Source organism: Neovison vison, chromosome 9 (assembly GCF_020171115.1).
Source record: "Neovison vison isolate M4711 chromosome 9, ASM_NN_V1, whole genome shotgun sequence".
In the NCBI taxonomy this organism is placed as follows: Eukaryota; Metazoa; Chordata; class Mammalia; order Carnivora; family Mustelidae; genus Neogale; species Neogale vison.
Window position 1 is genome coordinate 17417035 of NC_058099.1, and position 10557 is coordinate 17427591.

Sequence of the window (10557 nt, forward strand, 5' to 3'; positions counted from 1 at the left end):
CCTCTAGTCTTGCTGACTCTTCTACTCCTACGTATAATATAGTCAGAGAGGAACCAACTTCTTGAAAAGAAAGAAAAGTCATAGTTTTTTTTTTCATTGAACACTTGCCTATCTTTGTTACTTGCCTGTCTTGGTTTCAGTATGATAGAATACTGGTGTAAATAACACAGATTTGTTTCTGGCAGTTCTGGCACTGGGAAGTCCCAAGATCAGGGTGCCGACAGATTGAGTGTCTGGTGAGAACCTCCTGATTCATAAACAGCTGTCTTCTTGCTGTGTCTTCACGAGGTAGAAGGGAGGAGGGAGGACTCCTGGGGTCTCTCCAGTAAAGGCACTAATCCTATTCAAGAGGCTCCCTCCTCATGACCTAGTCACCTCCCAGAGGTGCCACCTCCTAATACCATCACACTAGGGATTAGGTTTCAACATAGGAATTTCAGGGGAACATCAATATTCGATGTATATCATTGCCACATGCCAAACCCTATTCTAAATTCCTCTCATATATACCCTTTCCTGAACCCTAGGTCCCTGGCCTTCACTGAGTTACCCCATTGTTGTAGCTTTTCATTGTCTTGGCCCATCCTGAGGAAAAAATTAGTTCAACAGTTGCAGCAAATTAAACTCCCCAATGTGCTGGATCTGTGGTCTGAGCCTGATTAAGTTGACTCTGTCTCTGTCGCCATTCACCAGCTATTACCTTGGGTAAGTAACCTGCCGTCAGGACCTCCGTTTTCTCATCTACAAAATGGGATTAGTAATAGTCCCACCATCTGGGGGTTTTATGAGTCTTGAACAAGATGGGAACTGTAATGTGTTCAGCAAAATAAACAGTAGGGTCTTTTTTCCTTTTATTAGACAATAGGCATCATGCTTTGGATCTTAAGAGAGATGACAGGAGTTCTGTCTGGGAGAGGTTTAGAGAATTCTGATTAAGAGAAGGAATTAATGATTAACAGTCCTATGTGGTACATGAACTGTAAATAGTATCCAAAGTTCAAATCAGAAGCGGCTGTGATGGCAGAACTTAACATGATGCAGGAGCCCCAAGGAGAGGGGTGGGGCTTCCTCCAGGGCTCTCACAGACAGCTGTGGCCTCTGGATGCCACCCAGTTGGCTAAAGTTGGCTAGCACATGAGAATATGTGCCAGCAGCCTATCCCCAACCCACTTAGCTGCTCATGCCCTTTGGTTTTGACCCCCTTTTCCTGGCACTGCGGAGCCTTGTTCTTCCTAGACGCCATAAGTCTCTCCAGAGTGGGATTCTAGAAGCTTGGAGAGACAGGTGCATGTGTTTGTGCCCTGCCATGTGAGGGGCAATTGATCAGACCAATATTTGTTAAGATGTTTCATGGGAAAAAGAAACAGGAAAATTCTTGAAGTGCAAATGAGGCTGCTGGATTGAGCGCCCTGGCGTCCACATTGCTGGACTGACCCATGTGTCATCGTGGGAAATACCCAGGGAGCCCCCTCCCCACTGTGCTGACAAAGATGGGACTTTCTGTGTGGTCTCCATCTCTGAAGAAAGAAGGCCTGTGTTAGAGGTGCACAGAAAGTCACCCCTGCAGGACTCCCTCCTCTGGTAGGGGTGAGGAGGTACTTCCCCAGGCAGGGTTCTGATAAAGAGGGATCTGCGTAGACAAATGCAGACAACTACTATGTGGGAACCCTCATCACATCATGGACTATACGCTGACCTCATGTAACCCTGTGCAGAAGAGCCATGTGCTAGTATTGCCGTTTTCCAGTTGGGTTTAAAACAGTTGAATAACCTGCGCCAATTCCCATAGCTAGTGATGATACTGAGTTACTTCCATCTATACTTGGACAGATGGAGTAATTCAAACCAGTGATAACTGTGCTTCCTAGAACAAATGGATACAGTGCCCTTCTTCCACATCCTAAGTCGAAAGCTGTGTCCTTCTACCTTCCAGCCTCTGCCTGAGGACTGATTTCCAGATTTGGAGTGCTGAGATGAACAGGACCCGGAGCCTGCCTTTAAGAAACTCTTGGAGGGACGCCTGGGTGGCTCAGTTGGTTAAGCAGCTGCCTTCGGCTCAGGTCATGATCCCAGCGTCCTGGGATCGAGTCCCACATCGGGCTCCTTGCTCGGCAGGGAGCCTGCTTCTCCCTCTGCCTCTGCCTGCCTCTCTGTCTGCCTGTGCTTGCTCTCTCTCCCTCTCTCTCTGACAAATAAATAAAATCTTTAAAAAAAAAAATTTAAAAAAAAAAAGAAACTCTTGGAACTTAGCTAATTTAATATAATATGATAAAACCAGACACTTTGGACTCAAGCCAATCTGGGTTTAAATATTGGCTGTACAGTTTATAGCAAGGAGGGGTTGGACGTTGAGAGAAATTTCTAAGGCAAACTCAGCAGGTTTTGCTAATTAAGAAGCTGAGGTTAACTGACATTACCTTAACCTCTCTAAGCCCCACTGTCTTCATCTATAAAGGAGATAAATACATTGCCTCAAAGGACTGTTGGAAAGATTATATTGGCTAATGTAGCCAGTAGGTGCTTGAAAACAAAAGCTCTCAATAAATAGTTATTACAGCAGCTTATGTACACAGGAAAGGATAGACCAGATTAACTCTGCCATTGAAAGGCAGGCATCAGGAAAGCCTTCACAGTCAAAGGATGTGTAAGAAACAGCAATCTATGAAAGAATGTACCATATTTGAGAGACTGCGAGTAACTGCTCTGGACTGAAAGAGGGGTGTTTGGAGAGGTTGGCAGAGCAGAATATATTGGCCATTGGAAGGCACGGGATTGAAAGCAGGGTTTTACACAGGCAGATAAGCATTTTGAAAAGATATCTCTGGCTGCAGAATAAGAAAGTAGAGAGAAAAGAAAAAGCCAACAGCACCGAGACCGGGTAGTGTAGGATAAAATGGGATGGGATCAGAGAATACATAAATGTTTAGGAGGAAGATGAGGATGACTAAGCTAGATCATTGCAATAGTAAGGCTGGATATGAGTGATATTAAGGAGCTTGGCTCAATAGAACTTGATAACTAAGAGGCCTGGGGACTTGGCTCTTCCCTTTCCTCTCTGGTATCTGAGTGTTAAAAGGGGCAGGATAGGGAACATGAAGTAGTAATTAATCCACTTGGGCTCAGTGGACAGTACATGGAAGAGTAGTAATTTGTATCATACAGATCGTGGGGATCAGAATAGAAGAATGCCAAGGTATTTGGCTTTATGTGGAAATCGTGCATGGACCTATGTGTAACTCCATGAATGTGTAATGGCTTCCAAATGCCAGTTTATGAACCATACTGAGGGGCTGTGTAAAGCCAGTGTAGACATTTGTGGAAAAGAATGTAAACTTAAGAGTACTTGGTTCTTCTTCCTCCTCCTCCTCTTCCCCGTCTTCCTCTTCCTCCTCCTCTTCCTTTTTCTCACTTCTAGTCTTGCCTCTATGGTAGAGTGGCTGTGTGGTCTTTAGCAAGCTGTTCTCTGTGGGCCTTGGGTTCTCCATATGCCCCCACCACACGGAGGAAGATGTGTCATGGACATGAGGGATTATATTAGATGATAACTTATGTATGAATAACATTTTTCACTTCTCTCTTTCTTTTGTCTTCACTACCTTCCATTGAAGTTGACAGTGGGAGACTGAATGGCTCCATTTGGCCAGTCTAGAGTGGTTTAAGGTCCCAGCAAGTCTGGAGCAGAGTCTGGATCCCCAGCCAACTCCCTGGCCTAAAGACAACTCAAGTCCCTCTCCAGATCATACAAGATACTAGTTGTTAAGAGTCCAATAGCCTTGGGCAAGTGACACCCTCTGTGTGCCCTGGTGTTGTCCTCTGCCAATTAGGGGAAAGAATAGCATCACTCATAAGCTTTTAGTGAGGATGGGCCAACATATGTCAGATACTTAGAACAGTACCTGGTACATAACAAGTACTATACAAGTGTTCTTATTGTCCTTCTTGTATTCAACATCCTATCTACAGCCACACTGAAGAAAACCTCAATATCCCCTCACAGCTTCCCTCTTAGCCTATGCATGTGCTGTTCTCAACTGTGGGGAATGCCCTTCCGGCTTAAGCAGATCCAGCTAAAATGTTTTTCACTGCCTCCTTAAGACCTCTTGCCTCTCCCAGAAGAAGTTGATAACTCTTTCCTCTGGGGTCTTATAGTGAGGACTTCCATTCCAGCATTTGTGCCTCCATTCCAGTATTTTCCTCTCTCAATGTCATTGTCCCTCATAGGACAATGAACAATACAGGGCATGGTCTGGGTAGGATTCTGTTACCTGGAGTCTTGCACTGGGCCTTGTTCATGGCTAGCATCTGGCAAAATTGAGCTTGATACCTAGAATGAGGGGACTCTTCAGGAGGCTCCCAGGAAGCATATTCCTTGAGAGAAGTGGCCTTCCAATTTGCCATCACTGCAGCATATGAGGGCCCAGAGAGAAGACTGCAGCCAAACAAAACTCATGGGTTTTGTGTGGGGGTGTGCTTTTTAATTGACCTCTGCCCATAAAACTGCTAGACCCTGAAAGGCGCTCACTGTCTGTCTGCGTTTGGAAACGTCACTGCATGTGTTTGTACATGCTATAGCTGAAGTCAGGCTGCTCTGTTTTCCTGTTTTATAGGAGTTGGCAGCCGGGGAGAATGAGGGACCACAGGTGTGCTCTGCTGGACAAGTGTGTGAGGGTGGGAAGAGAGAGAAGGAAAAAAAGGAAGGGAGGGAGAGAAAAAGATGCAGAAAGAAAGAAAAGAAAGGGGAAGGAAGGAGGGGAAAAGGGAGGGAGGGAGGGAGAAAGGAGACAAAGAGGCAAGGGAGAAGGTTGTCCATTCACGCAGCAGTGAATGTCCCATGGGAGGTTAAGAATTCAGATTCTGCACCCGGCTCTGACACTGAACTGCTGGGGTACCTTGGGACAGTCTCCCCTCGGTCTTACCCTCAGGATCTTTTCATAAGCAGATTGGTGGGACTAGGACTTCTCCAAAAAATCCTTCTGCTCTATTATTCCAGGATTCTCAAGTCCTCAAGGCCCACAATTGGAAATGGAGGGAATAAACATTCCTGTATATTTGTAGAAGACACTGAAGTTTACCAAACACACTCCCAGAGGAGAAGTGTTATTTATTTCAGGCAAGTTGCTCTGACCAAATACCCCAAATTCGGCATAGGACTTCCTCTGCTTGGCTCTTACCATCCCTATACATCTGCGATGCTTCTACCTAACCCATTGGATTCTAATGATCTCTTTTAAGTTCTGTTTTCCCTTAAGACACTGCCTTCTTGGTAGGGCCATGTTTTATATCCCCGGTGCCCAGGTCAGGTTGAAGCAGCTGTTAGGTGCTCAGAAATTGTGTGCCAATTTGAGTCTTCTAGCACAGGGTTCATGAAGCCTGTCCAATGCAGACTTTGTACTTTGGAGATAGGAAACTGAGCCCAGACTTGTGTTCACACAGGCTCTTCATTCCAGAGCAGGTCTTTGGGCATCTCTCTTCTGACCCCAAGAGAACTCTCCTTTGGGCTCTACCAAGAGGTCCACTCATGGGGTAGGTGAGAAGCCCTGGAGGGAGGGGCTGAGGTATCTGAGGAGCCCATGTGGGAACAGAACTGGTGAAGTCTGTTCAAATGTAAGGCTTTCACATTTGGTCAGGGAGGCTGGGCTCTTGGAGGTTCGGATTAGAATAACCAATTATGATAACAACAAGAGCAATAATTACCATTTCTTGAGTATTTTCCACAGCCTGGTTCTATGCCAAGTGTGTTAGTTGTAGTATCTCATTTAGGTGTCACTCAAATCCCATAACCCAGCTGTTGGCATCCCCATTTTACAGAACAAGTCCCGAGGTGCAGGGAAGGTAGGTGATGTGCCTGGAGTGATACCATTAGTAAGGAACTGGGATGGAGTTCTCATTTAAGAGGTCATGACTCTGCAGCTCTGTTCTCAGAACCACTCTGGAGCATTTCTAAAATTCTCCCATTTTAGATATAAGAAAACTGAGGACCAGGAAGAAAAAAGTACTTGTCCAGGGTCATGCATCTAGTAAAACCAAGAGTGGAATATTCCCTGATTTTTATCTCTAGTGCTTTCCTGACCCCTGAGCAACTGAGGCACATCCTCTTTCCTGACATCTGCACAGGTTGGGAGGGGCAGGGAAGAAAGTCTTAATCTCTGCTCAAGAAGCAAGGCCAGTGCCAAGGGTAGCCAGCCTTCCCAGGAGATTTTGTAGTACAAATACCAGCCTGGTTGCAGTTCACTAGCTTTTATGATCAGGGATGACGTAGTTTCTTCACTCACTTGTAAGCTATTCTACTCCACAGTCGAATAGGCCTTCCCCAGGGCAGAGGGAAAGGCATGTGTTTAGAGGGGCTGTCTACAGGGATCAGCAAGGCTGGCACTGCCCTATCAGAAAATAAAAGCATGACTGATTGACTACGTGGCTTTGGGCTAATTTCTTCCCCTCTTTGGATCTTGATCTCCCATGCGATATAATTTGGAGCATTGGACTGAAACATCCGGATGCCTGGGACCTTGGGGGAAATACAGATTGCTGGCCCCACTCATTGAGACTCCAGTTGAGTAAGTCTTGGGAGATGCTTGGAAATCTGTATTTTCCAAGTTTCCTAGGGTGACTTTGATGTTTGCCTTGTTTAAGACCTATAGATCTAGATGATTTTTAAGAACATTTGCAACCAAGGGAGAGACTTTTTGAGTTTCTGTGGAGAATACCCTGAGGCTCAATGTCACCTTCAGATTTGTCATGGTAAACATGCAGCTAAAGGAATGGGCTCCTTTGTTGGGGTTCAAGAAAACAGAATGGAGACAAGAGGGTTTCCCAGAGAGACCAGTTTTGTCTCCCTATTTTAAAAAGGGCTGTTTTTTGTATGTGAGTGGAGTGAACTTTCCATCACTAGAGATGTACAAATTGACAGTTAACCAAGTTGAGTTTCAGGTCCCTGTGGCAAGGAACAAAATTACAGAAAGAACTGTTGAAGGATCAAGTAATTCTGAGGAGTGAATATTGGCCTCTGGAGTCAAACAAACTTGGAATTAAATTCTAGCTTCCCCAAACATGGGAACTTTACAGACCTGGAATTCTGTTTCCTCACTAGAAAAACAGGAGTCACCAGTTTCATCTACTTCACTGGGACATTCATTGTAAGGAAGGCATTTATCAATAGATAAGAAAGGGCCTGGCATAGGCACACAGTAGGTGCTCAGTAAAGTCTTGTGGGTTCCCCCCCCCTTGAATTTTCAATTGGTCGTTCCTTTGGCATCACTATTCCAAGAAAACCTAACTTCAGGGAGAAAGCTTGTCACCCAGCCATGTGTTCTGTTACATAAGACACTGGAGCCTCTACTAACAAAATCAACAAAACAGCAAAGGATGATTATTGGGCAGTAGAGGTTTCTGTGGTTGGCTAGGGGCTTGGGGCATGGGCCACAGATGAGACTTTTTTACCCTGGTTCCTTTTAAGTCTTTAAATGGAACTTCCAGTTGGGGATGGGCTAAGCTCAGAGCCAGCTCAGCACATCTATAATTGGGTTAACAGTATTTGGATGTGTTTAATCTATTTGTCCCAGTATCAGTGGGATATGTAACAGTCATACAACATGCTACAGCCCTTGATGCTGGGCAAAAATGACATACTATTTCCAAGCAGCAGTGACACAGGCAAAGGTGACACTGACACTGGACCCTCTAGCCTCTCTCATTGTCCCAAGCACTCCACAGTGCAATTTCAAATTTAAATATTACCATATTATGCCTCTGTTCATACATGTTATTTTTATCCCATGCTTTATACCCAAATAATGTCAAGTTTCTGGAAATTCTCTGTCCATTCCTTATTTTTCTAAACCTCCATGATTTTTGCTCCTCTTGCGTCCATGATCAGGGCATACTCTCAACACTTCTTCTTCTTCTTTTTTTTTTCCTGCCTAACTCTGTTAGGTGGTTGCAATATATTTTTTGGTTGCTCAGCAGAAATTACTCCTCAGCAACACCCCCCCCCTTCTTTTTTCACAGAGAAGGGGGAAACCACCTCTGCCCCACTGGGTATGGTCTTGGTGGAATTAAACCACTATATCGCTAGGTGAGTACTGTGAAGTGTGTAAGCTTGGCGATTCACAGACCTGTACCTCTGGGGATAAAAATATATGTTTATAAAAAATAAAAAATTTAAAAAAAAACACTATCTCCCACTGAAGATGGGAGCATGTGACCTGCATGTACCAACAGAGTCTCATTCCTAGGACTCCGAGTCCTGAGCAGAGTGGTACTAGAGAGGAACAGTTGGAGTTTGTAGAGCCTGGGCACATTAAAAAGGTAATTTATTATTATAATTTTTGTTAATGTTCGATGATTCATTAGTTGTGTATAACGCCCAGTGCTCATCGCCTCAAGTGCCCTCCTTAATATCCATCACCCAGTTACCCTATCCCCCACCTGCCTCCCTTCTGTAACCCTCAGTTTAGTTCCCAGAGTCTAGATTCTCTCATGGTTTGTCTTCCTGTCTGATTTCTTACCATTTGGTTTTCCCTCCTTTCACCTGTGGTCCTCCATGCTATTCCTTATGTTCCACATATGAGTGAAATCGTATGATAACTGTTTTTCTCTGCTTGTCTTACTTTACTTAGCATAATTCCCTCTAGCTCCATCTGTATCAATGAAAATGGTAGGTATTCATCCTTTCTGATGGCTGAGTAGTATTCCATTGTATATATGAACCACATCTTTATCTATTCATCTGTTGAAGGGCATCTTGGCTCCTTACATAGTTTGGCTATCATGGTCACTGCTGCTATGAACATTGGCATACATGGGCCCCTTCTTTTCACTATGTCTGTATCTTTGGGGTAAATACCTAGTAGTGCAATTACTGGGTCGTGGGGTAGCTCTATTTTTAAGTTTTTGAGGAATCTCCACACTGTTTTCCAAAGTGGCTGCACTAGCTTGCATTCCCATCAACAGTGTAAGAAGTTTCCCCTTCCTCCACACTCTCACCAACACATGTTGTTTCCTGTCTTGTTAATTTTTGCCATTCTAACTGGTGTAAGGTAATATCTCACTGTGGTTTTGATTTGTATTCCCCTGATGTCCAGTGATGTTGAACATTTTTTCATGTGTCTCATAGCCATTTGTTTGTCTTCATTGGAGAAGTATCTGTTCATGTCTTCTTCCCATTTCTTGACTGGATTGTTTGGTTTTGGGGTGTTGAGTTTGAGCAGATCTTTACTGATCTTAAATATAAGACCTTTATCTGTAATGTCATTTGCAAATATCTCCTCCCAGTTGCGTCTTAATTTTGTTGACTGTTTCCTTTGCTGATGGGCACAATTTTTGAGCTCTTTTTCACTGAGCCCCTGAAACTGCCTGGCATTCAGAATCTTTTGGGTCTTACCTTCCAGCCTTCCCTCACATATAGAAACCTATGTGCCATGCTCTTCCAAATGCTTGCAATGATTTCTCTCTGTGCCAAATTCTGTTGCTGTCACTTGCAACCTACGAATCCTGGCACAAATATTTAACTGTGGTCCATGAGTATTTTTTTAAAGATTTTATTTATTTATTTGACAGACAGAGATCACAAGTAGGCAGAGAAGAGGGCAGAGAGAGAGAAAGAGAGGAGGAAACAGGCTCTCTGCAGCAGAGAGCCCAATGTGGGGCTCCATTCCAGGACCCTGGGATCATGACCAGAGCTGAAGGCAAAGTCTTTAACCCACTGAGCTACGAAGGTCCCCCATGAGTATTTTTGAGGGGAAGTCTTCTTGAACTTTCACATAGAGGGCTCATTTATTCATGATATTGCTATGGAAGACATAGGATGTATTTGTTTTTATGCTGAAGTCAGTCAACGGAAAGGCTGGATACTTGTCCCCTCCTCTGATCCCCAAGTGCCGGGGATCTCTTCTGTATTAGCCCTACTAGAGCATATCAGAAAGGTCTGGGTTTTATGACTATCTCCCCAAAGGTTGCACTGTCTCCAACAACAGTGCAGTGTTCCACCCACCTCTGGGCCTCTGGAGCTCAGCATGGTGCCTGATGCTGAATAAATATGTATTGAACTAAATTGACTTGTTTTGGGGGATTCCTTACAAAACAGCCTCAGCCTTAAATCCAAAACTCCTTTGCAAACTAACCCAGTTTTTGGGAAAGCAAAGAGAAAAAGTGGTTGGGAAAAAAATTGCAATGGTTGTGTGTTTTGGTTCAATGAAGAATTCTTTTGCTGTTGGCCTCCTTTAAAAAAAAAAAAAATCACATTCTAGCAGTAGCCGTGACCCACCGAGGGCTTTGGTGACTGGATGGAAAGATTTCATCTAGAGGTGCTTATAAAAATCCTAGTGAAAGGGATTCCCATTCCCTCCCTCTCTCCACACCCTCCTCTCTTCCCATAAGAAGCCTCAATGGACCCTCTGTGAAACCCTGACATGATGGAAACTGCAAAGAGATGAAATTTCCACACTGGAAAGAAAATAGAAGAATGTTATTCCTTTTGCTCCAACCCTGGATCTGGCAAACTGCCCCCGGGTGGGAGAAGAGGCTGTGTGAGGAAAGAAAGTAGAGCAGGAGAGGAAAGGG